Genomic DNA, 6,000 nt, shown 5'->3' with positions numbered 1-6,000 from the left:
TAGATTTCTTACCTGTACCCCAATAGAACGTGTTGAAATATTATTGCATTACTTAAGATAAATTTTGAGGACTAGACCCTTTAGGACATACAAAATTCTGGGAAGGACATTCATTTTCTATACATTAATTTTGACTCACAAACTGAGGGTTCATGAACTCCATCACCGCAAATTGTTAGCCACTTTGGCAATAATTGGTTCTATATTTATCTTAGGGACATCCTGAATGTTTTTGAGAATCAGCATTCCTAAATATTTAATAAAAGAGGATTGTCATTGAAAGTCCCAATTTATGGGCATATTTGTTAATGCCTAAGATTTCTGATTGACCCAATTATTTTATATCTTGAGAGGAATCCAAACTTATTAATAGAGGTTAGAAGCATAGAGAATATTCTTATGCTCTCTTTGGCCTGTCCTGAAACCACGAATGTACTGATTTGCTCAGAGGGCAATGGCTAAAGGTTCTAGAGCTAAATCAAAGAGAAGAGGAAAAGGGGGAGAGCCCCGCCTCACACAAAACCTGGACATGCACAAGCCCATGGGTCCAGATCTAATGCATCCGAGGGTGCTGAGGGAATTGGCTGATGTGATTGCAGAGCCATTGGTCATTATCTTTGAAAACTTGTGGGGATTGGGGGAAGTCCCAGACGATTGAAAAAGGCAAATATAGTGCCCATCTTTAAAAAAGGGAAGAAGGAAAACCAGGTAAACAACACACTGGTCAGTATTACCTCAGTCGCTGGAAAACTCATTGAGCAAGGAAACCATTTCGAAGCACTTGGAGGATAGGAAGGTGATCAGGAACAGTCAACATGGATTCACCAAGGGCAAGTCATACCTGACCAACCTGATTGCCTTCTATGATGGGAAAACTGGCTCTGTGGATATGGGAAAGCAGTGGACATGATATATCTTGACTTTAGCAAAGCTTTTGATACAGTCTCCCACAGTGTTCTTGCCAGGAAGTTAGAAAAGTATGGATTGGATGAATGGACTATAAGATGAATAGAAAGCTGGCTAGATTGTCGGGCTCACCGGGTAGTGATAAATGGCTTGATGTTTAGTTGGCAGCTGGTATCAAGCAGAGTGCCCCAGGAGTCAGCCCTAGGGCTGGGTTTGTTCAACATCTTCATTAATGATCTGGATGATGGGATGGTTTGCACCCTCAGCAAGTTTGCAGATGACACTAAGCTGGGAGGAGAGGTAGATCTGCTGGAGGGTAGGGATGGGGTCCAGAGTGATCTAGACAAACTGGAGGATTGGGCCACAAGAAATCTGATGAGGTTCAACAAAGACAAGTGCAGAGTCCTGCACTTAGGACGGAAGAATCCCATGCACTGCTACAGGTTGGGGACCGACTGGCTAAGCAGCAGTTCTGCAGAAAAGGGCCTGGGGATTACAGTGGATGAGAAGCTGGATATGAATCAGCAGTGTGCCCTTGTTGCCAAGAAGGCTAATGACATATTGTGCTGTATTAGTAGGAGCATTGCCAGCAGATCAAGGGAAGTGATTATTCCCCTCTATTCGGCACCAGTGAGGCCACATCTGGAGTATTGCATCCAGTTTTGGGCCTCCCACTACAGAAAGGATGTGGACAAATTGGAGAGAGTCCAGCGGAGGGCAACGAAAATGATCAGGGGGCTGGTGCACATGACTTATGGGGTGAGGCTAAGGGAACTGGGCTTGTTTAGTCTGCAGAAGAGAAGATTGAGGGGGGATTTCATAGCAGCCTTCAACTACCTGAAGGGTGGGTTCCAAAGAGGATGTAGCTCGGTTGTTCTCAGTGGTGGCAGATGACAGAACAAGGAGTAATGGTCTCAAGTTGCAGTGGGGGAGGTCTAGGTTAGATATTAGGAAACACTGTTTCACTAGGAGGGTGGTGAAGCACTGGAATCGGTTACATAGGGAGGTGGTGGAATCTCCCTCCTTAGAGGTTTTTAAGGCTCAGCTTGACAAAGCCCTGGCTGGGATGATTTAGTTGGTGTTGGTCCTGCTTTGAGTAGGGGGGTTGAACTAGATGACCTCCTGAGGTCTCTTCCAACCCTAATCTTCTATAAATCTATGATTCTATGATATCTGTAATGGAACTGGGATGGAAATAATGCCTTTGGTAACTATTCAGAAAAAATATCAGTTGACTAATTGCAAAATCACAACTAAGAAACAGCTCAAATTCTGAATATTGGAAATCAATTCTTAGCATTAAAAAATCAGATTTTCATTTAGGGCATAGCTGAATGGGGTTTGGAGAATACAAAATCCACTCTCAGTTAGGGGTGACACACAGCTTCACTGGCCCACTTGTGCAGACGATAGATGGATAGAGGTATTTGCTAGGTATGGTAAGAGTATATGTTAAGGCAGTAAGGTAATGAGCTGAAAAGACCTGTAAGCTAATAGCTTAGCTAAACATGATATCATGCTCCAAAAGCCTTGGCATAAGCAGTTAAGCAGGAGATCATAAGATATCACAAGATAGAATGCTGTAATGACTAAACTGCTGACAGTTAACCCCAGGATGCTAGTTTATACCAGCTTGGGATATTTTAAATTAGGAACATCAGCAGATATCTGACCACAAGAGTGCCATGGAAACTAATTGATGTATATGTTAATAGTCCTAAGGTAACAGGTCTAGTAACTTATGGGAGAAGGACCCCCAACAGTAGTAGGGTGAGGAACTACAAATAAGGAAAAGGGGATGAAACCCCTACTGAATATGCATTGGGTGTAGTGGTGTCCTGGCCTGTGTGCCTTGGGAGATGTAACTCTTGGGAGGCGCCAGGATGAGAACCACTGGCGATGGTGATGAGGAGGATAATGACTGACACTTCAGGTTGGGATGGAGTGAGCATATGGATGCTCAGACACACATTCTGTATGGTCTCTATCTACGTTGTTGAGCTGGCGTGTTTGTAACTTTGCTAATTGTGTTAATAAAACTCTTATGAATACAGAAAGGATTTTTCCTAAGTGTGAGTGTTGCAACTGTGCACCCTGGGGTTCCCAGCTAAAATACTGGGCCTGCTCTTGGGACAACAACCTACCAAATCTCAGAGTATTGATTAGAAATTCTTGAATAATCAATACAATTAAGACATAATTAATAGATCAAGCAAGGCAACAAGGGCAGAGAAGAAACTGTCTGAGTCACAATTCCTCTCTGGTTGTCCCCTTGGGCTGGTAGGTGAATAATGCCTCTTTTTTGTGGAGCAGCTCACTCTCCACTGTGTGCATAGCCAGGTACTTTCATCAGTGAGTAGAGGGTGGGGCCAGGGCTCCTTCCACTGCCCCCCTCCCAATTCCTTTCCCAATCTGTCCACTCGCATGTGGTGAGTAGTATTGGGCAAATGGCTCCTGATCGCCTCTTCACAGCCAGACCCAGAATCTGAGCAGGAAAGCAAAGAAGGGTTTTACTCCCCATTACTCCCTTGCAAAACAGAATAAGAACTGGGACAATCTAGCCCTGCCCCCAAATAAGACTGAACAACAAAGAAGTTCAAGTACATTGAAACTTATTCACGGATTCATGGTGAGCAGAAAGAGGTTAAATTTCTTGGATACATTATTCATTGTGGACTATTTGCTCAGACCTGGTCTGATTCTTTCAGAAGGGAAAGATGCTGCTGCTTGGAGGCCTATGTCCTAGCAATGGAACACTCAATTCTCCCTTCATCCCCTTAACTAATGAAAGTCTACTCTCCTGTCATCTTTTTGTCAGTGTGATTTCCGGGCTTTTTGCTATTTGATTATTGACTCTCTGGGTTGTTGACTCCATTGGATTCAACTACGTGACCTATGCTAGTGATATTATAGTCAATGTTTAGTATAATGTTTCACCCAAACAATATTTGTGGCTTTCTATTCATGTTCTTCAAAGCCACATTGATTTTGATTTCCTTACTTTTTATCTCTGTAATAACATTCTTTGAAGCATTCTGTACTTGTTGATATGCAAAAATCAATATAAGTCTCTCTTCAAAAAGATGAAAAACAAAAACCCAGCCTGGCACTGTGGAGAATTACTAGTTATCGTGGATAAAATATGCCCTGTGTCAGATAAAAATAAAACAGAATTTAGAAGAAAACAAGAAAGGAAGGTCTCTTGCAGAGCACAAGAAGGGAGGAGCAAAAATATAATATCAATATGAAAAGGAAACTGTTATTGAAGTTACTTGCCACAAGGTCATCTGAGAAGTGTTGTTAAGTTGTAAGAACTGAAGGAAATTAGGTAAACATAAAATTCCAGATGTAAAAGAAATGCATGTGTTACTGCAAATGACTCTCCAAGCCTGTTACAACGCTACTAAAGTCAATTGGAGTTTAGGGGATGCTGAACCAAATTCAAAACCCAGTATATAATGGAAACTGCTTTAAGCCACAGGGTGCGGCAGCACCCCCAGCATGCTTAGTTCCAGCACTTATGTTGGAGTCTACCATTGACTTCAACAGGTGCTGGGTGAGATGCTTAATTTCTAGATGCTTATAGAATCGAGGGGTACAAAATATAGATCTTCATTCCTTACAATCTACTCTGTATGTGAAGCACTCTCCTGTGATAAATGTACATATATGGCTAGTCATCACAGAGGTAGGTGATAGCCATGTACTATGAAAGACTGTGATGGTGTGTTCACCCCACACTTGTTCTGAAAGGGTTAATGTAGGCTAAGAAGGGGGACACTTAACCAAACAGGCTACGACTGAGGGGAATCAGGTGCCTTAAGTAATCCTCTGATGGAACGAGGGAGCCTAGCTGACGAGGAAGGAGCTGAGCTCGGCTTGTAAAGGCACGAAGCTGATGGCAGAGGGAGCTGCAGGGAAATACTCAGCAGGCATTCCTTGGGGTGGTGGTTGGGGGCTATACAGGCAAATAGTCTGCAGTTACTCCCTGGGAGGTGGGACTTTGAGCTGGCAAACCCAGAGAGCGGGATGATATGGAAGAGGCTCAAGGAAACACAGAAAGATCCAGGAGGGAAGAGACCTTTGGCTGCTAAGTAGAGGCTCCCTGAGCTGGAAGCTGGACTATAGGATGGACCTGGGTTCCCCTACTAGCCACTGGGGAAGTGGCTGGACCAGGCAGTGGAGAGCAGACTGCCTGGGATATTTTGCCTTAAAAGACTCTGATACCCCAAAAGGGGCAAACACTCACAGTGATCTAACCAGAGGGCCAAGTTGTGAAGAAGGAGCACTTGGAGTTGCAGAGATGGGTGGAGAGACCACCAAAGGAGAGTGCAGTGTCTGAAGCAGCTAATCCCCAGAGGGGCCTGGAGACGGTGCCTTAGCCATGAGTGAGCCCCATGAGAAAGACATGCACTAATATTAGTAGAGCTGGTCAAATTATTCATTGGGGAAAAAACTGAGCTGACCAATTTATCTCTTATTTTCCTGCTCACAAATAGAAATTGACAGAGTTGTACACATATAGGCCCCAACATTGCAATGAGCTCTGTGTGGGTGGATCTCTGTATCCATAATAAAGATCATTTTGAGATCAGGACCTTATTCAGCCCATTCATAATAACAGTTTATGCAACCACATTTCACAATAGGGGTTGTTTGTGAACTGTTTACTTTGACTATTGTTCATTATTTGGGATGACCTAAATTATATGGTAGCATTTCTGCTTCTTCGTTGTCCAGCTGAAAGTTTTTAAAAAATGAACATTGGAGAATATAACCAACAATTTGAACTCTTGTTCCTTCATGGATAACCTTGTTCACATGCAAACACAGGTCTCAGGGGGGTGGGAGGGCTTTGTCTCCCTGTTGTGTGTTTAATTGCCTAGACCTCCTTGTTGCTCAATAATACATAAAGTATGCAAGTAGCTGTGAACTTAGGCAAGTTAGCTTTATGATTTAAATATAGTGGCTATACAAATGCGTTACCATCTGATGGTTCTTCAGGATCCTTTGTCAAATAATTGATGGTCTCAGTGAACAAATATCCATATCTTCAGAAATAGCCACCTAATCAACACTGTTTAGCACCCATAC

Source organism: Mauremys reevesii, linkage group 6 (genome assembly GCF_016161935.1).
Source record: "Mauremys reevesii isolate NIE-2019 linkage group 6, ASM1616193v1, whole genome shotgun sequence".
Classification (NCBI taxonomy): Eukaryota; Metazoa; Chordata; order Testudines; family Geoemydidae; genus Mauremys; species Mauremys reevesii.
Note: the sequence above shows the minus strand (reverse complement) of the source record.